We start from the raw sequence: 13,532 nt of genomic DNA, 5'->3' as shown, positions 1-13,532 counted from the left end.
ATAGAGATTGTCTGTTTGGCAGGTTGAATCTGGAGTCCACACCGCTTCACAGTGTCTGGGTGGATAAAGCTCTCAGTGCTCCCGCTGTCAAACAGACAATAAATCACGTGGTCATTTACCTGGATATTCATCATAGATTTGTCAAGTCTATGAGGCTTGGCCTGGTCCAGGATGATCGATGTCACCGTTGGTTCATGAGCACCACTGCAGGCAGCTGAAATCGATGAGGAGGACCCCTGCTGGTCGTTCGTGGTCAGTGTCGACCAACATGGCCACTCCCATGAGTCGCACGTGGGTGAGGGCGCCAAACTCAGCGACCCCTGGTGGTCATACTCCTCCGACTCCGTCGACCGTAATGGCGTCGTCCTGGTCTCGCACGTGGACGAACCCCGCGATGACTTCGACGACGAAGACCCGAGCTCTGAAGAATCGCAGGCCGCACTGCCGTTCCTGGGTTTAGATCGGCACACTTTTGAATAGTGCCCTTTTTACCGCATGCGGTGCACAACACAGCCTTTGCGGGACACCGTTGCCGAGTATGCTTCGCTCCTCCACAGAAATAGCACCGCGGGCCGCCCGGGGCTGCTGCCATCATCTGGCCCGAGTGTGAGCACACCATTACGCAGCATTTCGAACCCGAGGGACGAGGAGGGATTAGCGACTGCTCCTGCCACGTTGTCTCCACATGGTCCTCCGGATATAATACTAAGCTTTTGGAGGCCGACTCGAGCATCTCTGCTAACTCGATGGCCTGGGTAAGGTTAAGGTTACCCTTCTCCAACAGCTTAAGTCGAATGTACGACGATCCGACCCCGGCCACAAACGCATCTCGGGCGAGGTCGTACATGCTCTGCTCAGCCGACACAGCTTTGCAGTTACAGCCCCTGGCTAGCTGTAGGAGCTCGTTCGCGTATTCCTCCATCGTTTCGCCAGACTGCCGTCGTCGAGTGGCTAGGAGGTAACGAGCGTGTATCTCATTGGGTGGTTTGATATAACGCTTCTTCAGAAGCTCGAGGGCCTTAGTCTAATCGGTGGCTGCACGGATCGCGAGGTAGACAGTGTCGCTTACCCTCGCATGGAGGACCCGGAGTCTGTCATCATCTGTGGTGACCGCTGCGGAGGCTGCCAGGTAGTCTTCGAAACACTTCAGCCAGTGGTCGAAGGTGTTAGAAGCGCCCACCGCACGTGGATCTAGCGTAAGGCGTTCCGGCTTCAGAATTTGCTCCATACTCTCTCTCTCTTTTTTTCCCGATGAGAGTTTAACGACAGTAAATAAAATTGATGCGCTACTCAAACACGAGGCCCGAAGCTCAGTAAATGAAAGGCTTTTATTTACTGTAATGAAGCTGCCAGAACTTATATACACTATCCCAGACTGAAGGGGTCCCGGCCAGAGCAGGGACTCTTATACCTCTCCCAGGAGGCGGAGCCTGACTGGGATGTGCCACAACACTACAGTACAAAGGTGTAACAACCCCACCCTAACCCCAACAGCAACAATAGCACAACCCAACAGTAACATATGTACATCCTTGTAGTACTGGCCAGCCCCTGGCTCAGTACTATCCAGTGGGAACCAATGATGGTTCACCACACCCACGTTTCCAGAACATACATCAAATTAACTAGAACCCTTGATTGCTGTGACAAAGTGCCTGCTGTGAAAGCTTCTGGGGCATGCATAACCCACCTGCACTAGCCCCCTTTTTAGCATAAGACATCATGCGGACCACAGCAAAAGTGATGAGAAGCTCTGTGTGTGTTCTCACTTCAGGCTTCTGTGCATTGGCAGCAGCAGCACTGAGTTAAACTTAGAACTATAGAATCCCTACAGTGCAGAAAGAGGCCAATTGGCCCATCGAGTCTGCACCGACTCTCCAAAAGAGCATCCCACCTAGGCCCTCCCCTCCGCCCTATGTCCATAACCCTGTGCATTTAGCATAGCCAATCCACCTAACCTGTACATCTTTGGACTGGGGGAGGAAACCAGAGCACCCAGAAGAAATGTGCAAATTCCACACAGTCACCCAAGGTCAGAATCAAATCCAAATCCTTAGCACTGTGAGGCAGCAGTGCTAAACACTGTGCCACCATTCCGTCCTACTTTCACGCCAATATAAAAGCATAAGTATGGATGCTTGCTGATGATTGCACAATGTTCAGCGCCATTCACAACTCCCAGATACTGAAGCTGGATATGCTCACATGCAGCAAGATCTGGACAACTTACAGGCTTGGGCTGATAAAAAGACAGTGACAGTCACGCCACATAAGCGTCAGGCAATGACCACCTCCAAGAGAGAATCTAACCATCGCCCCCATAACATTCAATGAATGAATCCTCCTTCAACATCCTGGAAATCACCACTAACCAAAAAACAAATTTCACTGCCTGAATTTCCAACATTTTCTGTTCTTATTTCATATGTTCAGCTTTTTAAATTATTTTTGTTGAAGTCTCTCTCTCACTCACTTTTTCTCTGGTATATGTCTGAATTGATTTTAAGGTTACCCATTCAATAATCCAATTGTGTCTATGATGCCATTTCCTGCTTATTTGAATTTCTGTGGTTTACCACTTCGCTCTCTGACATATGTGTGAGTATTGCATAATGCCTCCCAGCTACTAATAACCTTTAATAAGTCATGTCATTGCAAGCAAAAGATTAACCAGATGTTAGTGAATAAAGGAAGGTTTTTGTGAACTGTATTAGCATATTCCTTCGTGGGATGCAGGCATCACAGGCAAGGCTAGCATTTTTAACTCATTCCTAATTATCCTTGAACTGAATAGCTTGCAAGGCCATTGCAAAGGGCAGTTAAGAATCAACCGGGGTTGCGAGACTGCAGTAACGTGTAGGCCAAACTGGGTAAAGAGGCGGATTTCTTTTGCTAAAGTGAATCAGATGGGTTTTTACAACTTTCGATGATATTTCATAGTCACCAGATTAGTTCCAATTCCAGATTTTCTTTTATGAATTGAATTTGAATTCCATCAGTTGCCACGTTGATGTTTGAACCCATGTCTCCAAAGCATTAAACTGGGCCACAGGATTATTAGTCTAGTGACATTATCACTACACCGCCACCTCCCCTCACATATATTTCACATATATTTGTATATTACTGATATTAACATTTTAAGGAAAGATGCTAGCATGCGTGCAAAGTAATTTTGAAGAACAGGTAGGGTGGAACAAGCAAATAGGATTGCATGATGGAAAATATCCTAAAGGCTTTAGATGTTTGTTTAGAGTAGTGGTTTGCGTGGGCAGAATCTGTTCCCTCTAAGCTAGAAAGGCCTCGAGAAGGGAAAGTCTGTAGAATGAGGAGGTACAAGAATGTCAATCATGCTCTGCCAGGACCTCTTCTAAAGGTGTAAAATGCTCAACTTAATTCCGTCCAAGGTAGTCAAAAACTGGGAACATATTTTTACAGACCCAAAGCACTAAATGTTGGTGTGGATGCAATTATCAAAGTAATGTCAATGCCAGATGTCTTTAAGTTAATAGTTTCTTTTTATTACTGATAACTGATGTTAGATTGTAAACATCTGCATAGAAGCAAATTCAGAAGGCAATTTCAGAAGGAAATTGGATATATACTTCAAAAGGAAACAGTTACTAGGTTATCGGGAATGCGAATGAGACTATCTGGACCACACTCTCATTTAATTATTTGAACGGACCAGGAAAACCTGTCTTTTTAATGACTGTGTTAAATGGAACAGCATCAAATGGAAATGCACATTCTATGCACCGAAGGATTTAAGATATCTGACCCAGCATCAGGTGCTGGATAATTCAATGCAGAAACAATTATTTTACTCCACAACTTTGGATGCAAATCCTCCAGCTCACTCTGAGTAAGTATTTGATTATTCAGAGAGTCTGCAAATTCTCACCAGTGCAGTCACATCCACACCTTTCACTGGCGTACACTCTTTTGACATTACTTGCTTCTTTCTTTCCACTTACTTCAAGAATAGGAGTTCTTTCCTCCACAATCATCGTGAGTCATAGAAACATAGCAGATAGGAGCAGCAGGAGGCCATTTGGCTCTTTGAGCCTGCTCCGCCATCCATTACGACCATGGCTGAGTAAGTACAACAATCTGCAACCCCCATTACAAGATACTGCAAGATGCAATCTTTCAATCCTTCTTAATTATTTATCTCTGATGATTCTAAAGTTCTCCAATCTCAGCATCCAACTGATCATAAAATGTACCAGAATGTTTCTCGATGCTCTTCAGTCTGGGAATCCATTTCACGTGTTAATGATCATTTATAACATTCCTGAATTTATCGCTTCTTCAAATGAATCTGTGTCCTCTTTGACTTGTATTCAGGACATAATTTGAAGCAATATTATGGATTTATTTTTACATTCCTGTAATTGCTTTATGTACCATAATAAAATCTAAAGCTGCAACACCTTTGACATCCAAAGAATCCCTACAGTGCAGAAGAAGGCCTTTCAGCCCATTGATTCTGCATCGACTCCCTGACAGAGCATCTTATCCAAGCCCTATCCCCCCAATCCCACATATTTATCCTGCTAATCCCTCTAACCCACATATCTTGAGACACTAAGGGACAATTTAGCATGGCCAATCCACCTAACCTGCACATCTTTGGACTGTGGGAGGAAACCGGAGCACCTGGAGGGAACCCACGCCGGCACAGGAAGAATGTGAAAACTGCACATAGTCACCCAAGGCCAGAATCGAACCCGAGTCTCTGGCACTGTGAGACAGCAATGCTAACACATTGAACAAAGAACAAAGAAAATTACAGCACAGGAACTGGCCCTTCGGCCCTCCAAGCCTGCACTGACCATGCTGCCCGACTGAACTAAAACCCCCTATCCTTCCGGGGACCATATCCCTCCATTCCCATCCTATTCATGTATTTGTCAAGGCACCCCTTAAAAGTCACTATCGTATCTACTTCCACTATCTCCCCCGGCAGTGAGTTCCAGGCACCACTAACTTTTGAGTAAAAAACTTGCCTCGTACATCTCCTTTAAACCTTGTCCCTTATACCTTAAACCCATGCCCCCTAGTAATTGACACTTCCACCCTGGGAAAAAGCTTCTGACTATCCATTCTGTCCATGCCCCTTGTAATCTTGTAGACTTCTATCAGGTCTTCCCTCAACCTCCGTCGTTCCAGTGAGAACAAACCAAGTTCCTCCAACTTCTTTTCATAACTAATGCTCTCCATACCAGGCAACATCCTGGTAAATCGTTTCTGTACCCTGTACCACCATGCTGTCCATCTTCAGCATACACATACTTCTGGTGCCAGTCACGCCAGGCACTACATTAGTTAGTGAGCAAGCTATGAGTTTTCACCAGAAGATCATAGAACATAGAACAGTACAGCACAGAACAGGCCCTTCGGCCCACGATGTGGTGCCGCGCTTTATCTGAAACCAAGATCAAGCTATCCCACTCCCTATCATCCTGGTGTGCTCCATGTGCCTATCCAATAACCACTTAAATGTTCCTAAAGTGTCTGACTCCACTATCACTGCAGGCAGTCCATTCCACACCCCAACCACTCTCTGCGTAAAGAACCTACCTCTGATATCCTTCCTATATCTCCCACCACGAACCCTATAGTTATGCCCCCTTGTAATAGTTCCATCCGCCCGAGGAAATAGTCTTTGAACGTTCACTCTATCTATCCCCTTCATTTTATAAACCTCTATTAAGTCTCCCCTCAGCCTCCTCCGCTCCAGAGAGAACAACCCTAGCTCCCTCAACCTTTCCTCATAAGACCTACCCTCCAAACCAGGCAGCATCCTGGTAAATCTCCTCTGCACTCTTTCCAGCGCTTCCACATCCTTCTTATAGTGAGGTGACCAGAACTGCACACAATATTCCAAATGTGGTCTCACCAAGGTCCTGTACAATTGCAGCATAACCCCACGGCTCTTAAACTCCAACCCCCTGTTAATAAAAGCTAACACACTATAGGCCTTCTTCACAGCTCTATCCACTTGAGTGGCAACCTTTAGAGATCTGTGGATATGGACCCCAAGATCTCATGATGTCACATGCTAATTTGATGCCAGCACTGCCATTTTGAAGCTCGGTGTTCCAGCACCCTTTCTGCACCTCGCACAACTGAAAATGTGACCAATGCTATTCAAAGGATTACCAATTACTTTGGCTGCTTTTACAAGTATTTGAGGCTTTATCGGGCTGTCGACAAAGTCTACAGGGAGTGGCGTGGCTAAAACTGAAAGGCTTGGTCTTGCTTCAAGGTTCATGCACAAACTAATTGTTCACAGGCATGAGTGTACCTGGAGGGACTCTCCTTGGAATGCAGCAGTACTGAGAGAATAAGCGGAGGAAGTGGAGAGCCAGACAAGCTGCAAGAGAAGGGGAAGAAAGGCTCTTAACAGGAGACTATTATGTACCCAAGGTGTTGAGAGATCAATTCTCCTGCCGGAATCTCAGCAAGGAACAGCATGTGAGATGTTTGCACTTCGGTAAGGGAATGATCACTGAAGTAGGTCACTTGCTGCAGGCAAAAGAGTAACCTCATTACAGGTAATGAACCACAGCCAATGGGGGTAGCAGTGACAATGGACTTCTATGTATCGGGTTCCTTCCAAGCTCGAGCTAGAGATAAATGCAGTCCAGGGCAGCTTCTATCCACTGTTGCATGAGGGAGGTCATGGATGTTCTCTATTCAGAGATCTGATGGCATTTCATTCTCTCTTTGTAGAGAGTGCAGTTGGGGTGAGCATACAGGTTTGTTAGGAATGTAGGGATTCTTTTGCTGCATGTGTACTGCAACCAATAGGAGTTGCATTCCCTCTCAATCCCTAGCTCTTGTGTGACCTTTTTATTCATTCACGGGATGTGGGCATCACTGGCAGGGCCAGCATTTATTGCCTGTCCTTAACTGCCCTCCATTTCAGAGGGCATTTGAGAATCAACCACATTGCTGTGGACCTGGAGTCACACATAGGCCAGACTGAGTAAGAGTGGCAGATTTCCTTCCCTAAAGGATATTAGTGAACCAGATTTTTTTTTTACGACCATCGACAATGGTTTCATGTTTATACTTAGACTTTTAATTCCAGATCTTTATTGAATTCAAATGTCATCATCTGCTGTGGTGGAATTCGAACCCGGGTCCCCAGAGCATTACCCTGGGTCTCTGGATAACTAGTCCAGTGACTACACCAACACTACGCCATTGCCTCCACCACACACAGTTCAGGGCTAAATTCTGGTGCTCGTAGATCCGTCTCTGTCATCGGTACCAATATGGACCATGGCTGAGGGCTGTTGAATTCCCCTGCCTCCTCCCTACACAAGAATGTAGCTGATAGCAATATACCGCCAGCAACCCCCAACTACTAGAAGCCTCTGCTGAAGATGTTGTAGTTATGTGCAAGTTATTTTCTGACCATACTTCTGTATTCAGTCAGTGGTGTACATTTTCAACTTGCACCTGGCCATAAAACTGTCATTGCAGATCAGCTGCCTGTTATAGCAATCAACTTGTGTAGTTTCTATAGTGGACGATCCTCAGCATCTTTTTTCATGCATTGGGCTCCAGCAAGCAGATGATCTACCTCAGCAACTCAAAGGAGTGAACTGAGTTCAAAGTGAGCAAGCTTCAATTGAATGAATTGTAATATGGTGGCAGAGCGTGTCTGAAGCAAGGGGCCCAAGGATCAATAGGAATGGCGCCTCATCTACATAATCAGGGTGAGCTACAAGTCACTCCTCAAACGGCATCTCAATGTATAAGAATCAATTGTGGCCATTACCAGGGTGTGAGGGCGGCAGTGGGGGTGGGCTGGTTGGTCAAGGAAATTGTGAGTCGGCGGGGAGGGGTGACAGGGGGGTTTGCCAGGACTGTGGAGTCCTGGGCAGCTGCTCAGTTCCTCCTGAGCCCAAATAAACATCTTCCTCTTTAGCAAATGAATAGGGTAAATGTAGTAACTCGAGATGACACAATGTGGCAAGTAACAAACTAAGAGATTTCTTGACTGAGAACAAAGAACAAAGAAAATTACAGCACAGGAACAGGCCCTTCGGCCCTCCAAGCCTGCATCGACCATGCTGCCCGACTGAACTAAAACCCCCTACTCTTTCGGGGACCATATCCCTCTATTCCCATCCTATTCATGTATTTGTCCAGATGCCCCTTAAAACTCACTATCGTATCTGCTTCCACTACTTCCCCCGGCAGCGAGTTCCAGGCACCCACCACCCTCTGTGTAAAAAACGTGCCTCGTACATCTCCTTTAAACCTTGCCCCTCGCACCTTAAACCTATGCCCCCTAGTAATTGACTCTTCCACCCTGGGAAAAAGCTTCTGACTATCCATTCTGTCTAATTTCACAGTAACTTCATTGCAATGTTACATTGTTAATGTAAGCCTTACTTGTGACGAATAAATAAACTTTAAATAAAATTTAACTTTAAAAATCTTGTAGAGAAGAATAATGTACAACTAAGGGTTCAACAACACAACTATACAGGTCTTCTTCTGACAACATCCTGACTCCAACTGAAGCCTTCCAGCCCTGGAAATGCGTGCACTCACTCCTGATTAGCCCAGGTTCATGCGCTTGTGCTCCATTGGTTCTAACCCAGTCACGTGGCCTGTGAAGAATTGCCCATTAAAGGGGCCACACTGCCACAGTAAAATTGCTGTATAGTTGGTGGTCACAGGGATTGTTAAAAATTCAGCATCATAAGAGGCCTGATCCCTATCTCACTTATCGATAATAAATTTGTGCATAAAGACATAATGATCCTTCAACAAGCATTAAGCCCTTAATCCTTCAAGGGGCCTAAGGCTGACTTCAGTCTGTGATATCTAAGAATTCATCTGCACAATATAACAATGGGCCGACTGCCAACAGTAGGGCTGCAGGCTGTCACAGAGCTATATTGCTGTGCTTTAGGCCCAGTTTGCACCCCACAAAGTGAGCTGGACACGTACCAATTTCTACCCCAAAGTTCTATCATGCTGGCACCTAGTCACTGAACAAACAAAATGATCAGATGTGGCCAGAAGCAAAATCAATGTTCTAAAGACAGAACAGCAAGAAGGAACATTTCAGTATGATGTGTTTCCTTGATGCGGAAGTCACAAGTAAAGTTAACCAGACTGTGAAGGCTCAGAAACCCATCACTTCCACTTCTCTAAGCTGTTGCAGTCAGGTGTTGCTGTGTTTTGAATCTAGAGTTACACAGAGAGCAATGTCAGTGCAAAAAGAAGAAACTGGGAGCTGTAATACCACTGACCCACATTTCAGTCTATGTTAACGAGACCACTCGAGACTCAGCGAACGGGTCACAAATGGCCTGAAATGCGAAGGGTCTCGGGGGAATCGTTTCTACCCATTTGACAAAAAAATCTCCCTGGGCTACAAAATGGAATAAAAGGCTACCAGAAATTGTAACCCAAAGTATCTCAGCCATTGTCATCCCTGACCACAGGCACATCGAGTACATAAACAAAAGTTGAACAAGACTGGAAAGTTTGGTTCTCTATGGAATCTTTCTTTCATGTGAGAATGAGGAAAAAGAATAAAAGTCCTTCTATTTCTTTCAGCCTCAGCTATCCATAACCCACACCTGTCGGATTGTCTGTGTGCCAAAATATTTGCTGTGCAGATCTGGAATCTGGTGAAAGTTTCCATGCAGGCAATTTCACAATAGCACTCAGCTTTGGGAAATAACCATTACATTCCTTAAAGGTGAGACCGAAACCTTCTGACTTGAGAAACGAGGCAGAGTTTCATGGAATACACAAAACTGAACCAATTAAATCCAGGTCGGGTTAGATAGCATCACAGTGTTTAGAATATTCTGAGATTCTCACCAATTGAAACCTATCGTGTTCAATGAAAGCGTGTTCTCTTCTCTGCTTTGGAAAATAATGGTTATTGCATTGTTTGATCATTGTGGGCTGTTTATCTACAAATTTATGTCTGGTGCTTGCTGCAGGAAGTGAGAACCCAACTGGATCAAAACACCAACACTGATAAATCAGCAGAACAACACCCTCGGGCCATATGACTCATATTGAATGTACACAGTGAACATCACACGTATCACAATTTTCCACCTCAAGAGAGCAGCTTGATTTATGTAGACAACTTAAATACCATTACGCCATTTGTATTGATCATTTTGGGGAGGTGATGGTCTCGTGGTGGTATCACCGTATATTAATCCAGAAACTCAGCTAATATTCTGGGACCCGGGTTCGAATCCTGCCATGGCAGGTGATGGAATTTGAATTCAATAAAAAAAATCTGGAATTAAGAATCTACTGATGTCCATTGTCGATTGTCGGAAAACCCATCTGGTTCACTAATATCCTTTAGGGAAGTCTAGCCTATATGTGACTCCAGAGCCACAGCAATATGGTTGACTCCCAGCTGCCCTCCAAGGGCAACTGGGGATGGGCAATAAATGCTGGCCAGCCAGTGATGCCCATGTCCCACAAATAAATTTTTAAAATGTCTGACTTTTTTTTGACTCTATTGAAGCACCTCAGAGTGCAACATGACGTATGTAGAAAACTTGAATATTATTGTACTTTGTGGCCATTTTGAAATGTTAGTAACGCTCTTTCAGATAAGAAGTCTCACAACACCAGGTTAAAGTCCAACAGGTTTATTTGGTATCACGGGCTTTCGGAGCACTGCTCCTTCATTAGTGAGTCAAATCAGGTGAGTTCTTTCAGATATTTCACGACTCACGTCTATTTTTGCAACAAAAAAAACACGAGGTCAAACTGTAACATGTGGCGAACTGGTTTCAGAGATTAATCTGTTCAGAGGAGTACAGTCAGCACAGTATTAGAAGAGTGAAGCATAGTTTGTTATTTCCTAGGATGTGAAGGTGTCTTATGAGGGGAGATTGAGTAGAAAGGGCCTGTAATCCCAGGAGAGGTGATCCCATTGAAACATATAAAATCCCTGGCAAGGTTAACGGGTTAGGGCTGAGAGGCTGCTTCCAGTGGTGGGAGAGTCTACAACTAAAGGCCATAGAGGATCATAAAGGGGTTAAACATTTAGGTCTGAGATGAGAAATGATCTCACTCAGGGGACAGCGATCCTTTGAAATTGTCTATCCCAGAGTGCTTGGGATGCTCAGTCGTTGGGTTTATGTAGGACTGAGGTCATAGATTTCTCGACACTAAGGGAATTAAAGGATATGGTAGGAAAGCATGGTTGACAAAGAAGATGAGCCATTATTGTATTAAATAATGGAACAGGCTTGAGGACCTACACTTACTCCTATTTCTTGTGTTCCTCTATTTCCCTGTTACAGGGAATATCCCATAAACAAATTGAAATTAATTGAAGTTTGCTATAAAATTGGTCTTTATTCATTTATTGCTATTAAAATACATCTCCATATCTCCAGACACAGTCCCAATGTCCCAGGAATCGAAAGTCCTCTTCCTGCCTCCATCCCTCCAGCCAGACAGTCATCTGCTTAATCTTCCTACTCCATACTCTGTGTGTGGCTCTGGGAGATTATCACTTCTGAGGTCCTGCTAACTACGTTCTTTCCTAGCACCCTAAAATCTGCCTGCAGGACCTCATCCTGGTACCAATATGGATCATGGCTGCTGGCTGTTAATTCCCCTGCCTCCTCCTTACATAAGAATGTAGGAACAAAGAGGTAGGAGCAGTAGTAGGCCATTTGGCCCCTTCAGCCTGCTCTGTCATTCAGTAAGATCATGGGTGATCAGAAGGTGATATTAACCTTAACTCCACTTTCCTGCCTGACCCCATAAGCCTTGTTCCCCCCCTTGTCAATCAAAAATCTATCCAATTCAGCCTTGAATATATTCAATGAACCAGCCTTCACTGCTCTCTGGGGTAAAGAATTCCAGAGGTTAATAACCCTCAGAGATTACATTTCTTCTCATCTCCATCTTCAATGGGAAACCCCTTATTTTGAAACTCCAATAATCAAGGAGAAATATCCTCTCAGCACCTACCCTTCTAGGTCATCTCTTATCAATACCAATGAGTAAAGGCCTAAGTTGCTGAACCTTTCCTCGTAACACAACTCCTACATCTCAGGAACAAACCCATTGAACCTTCTCTGAATTGTCTCAAGTGTATGTATAACCATTTGGAAAATAAAGAAACACAAATCACATGCAGTAGTCTAGGTACAGTCTCATCAATGCTATGTAAAGATACAGCAAGACGTTTATATTCCACCCCCTTGCAACAAAGGCCTAGTCAGTGTGCTCTGTAGCTGCTCAATGCATGCTTGACTCTGGTATGAGCGATGGCATCAGACTTGCATGGATTCAGACTTACAACTGCAGAAATGTCTTTCTGCTCTCCCAACCATAGAAACCAACATGACTATTGCTTTCCCAGTCTTCCTCCTGCCACTGCTCAGCTGAGCCTGCCAAGGTGCCATGGACTTGACTCTGGTTGCACTCCCCAGAGGAACCATTACTCTCAACAGTATTCTGAACTCACTACCAGTTGGAGAGCAAGATGCATTCATGTCATTCCCTTCATGACCTGCCTGGTCCTCGGTGATTGCCTGGAGGTCACACATTCCCTCTCTGTCTGCATACACTTACCCTGCAAGGTGACCACACCCAGAAAACTCATTCCATGTAACTCTCAACCTCTTTTACAGACAGTGTGGAAAGGTTGGAGGAGCGCATGTAAGAGAATACACTGCCCAGGGCACAAAGAACCACTTGCCCTATTTATGAACTAAGATACTCAAATCGCAGACACACAAGTCATACCGCTATAGTACTGGACATTCAGCAAAAAGCCTTGAGCAAAGTAAACCAATCACAAAGGAGGTGGGATCTGCATAGTATCAGTGACCCTTCAGCAAACCCTAAATTTGGAATATGACTTTTGTCACCAAAATCAGCGTAAAAGATAAATCATAAAGCTAAATCCTTGAAATCTTTTGTTGAATTTCCAAGTGAAAAGGTGTCCTCAATAACCATCAAGGGAACTGGTGTATAATTGCCATTTTGTCAACATGTAAAAGACATTTAACAACTCTGATGATGTTTATAATGTAGGTTACAGCAACATATATTTGACATTGTCAGTAATTGTATGGTTGACTGTTTCAAATCATGCAGGATGGCTTTGGGGGGACAGACCTTCTCCCTGTGTTTCAGCTGGAGCACTTCAGCGGTCACGGGCATTCGGCCTCTGATATTCGGGTAAGCGTTCTCCAAGGCAACCTTCACGACACACGACGGCGCAGAGTCGCTGAGCAGAAACTGATAGCCAAGTTCCGCACACACGAGGACGGCCTCAACAGGGATATTGGGTTCATGTCAGACTATTTGTAATCCCCACAGCTTGCCTGGACCTGCAGAGTTTCACTGGCTGTCCTGTCTGGAGACAATACACATCTTTTTAGCCTGTCTTGATGCTCTCTCCACTCACATTGTTTGTATCTTAAAGACTTGATTAACTGTAAGTATTCGCATTCCAACCATTATTCATGTAAATTGAGTCTGTGTCT

Source organism: Mustelus asterias, chromosome 12 (genome assembly GCF_964213995.1).
Source record: "Mustelus asterias chromosome 12, sMusAst1.hap1.1, whole genome shotgun sequence".
In the NCBI taxonomy this organism is placed as follows: domain Eukaryota; kingdom Metazoa; phylum Chordata; class Chondrichthyes; order Carcharhiniformes; family Triakidae; genus Mustelus; species Mustelus asterias.
Note: the sequence above shows the minus strand (reverse complement) of the source record.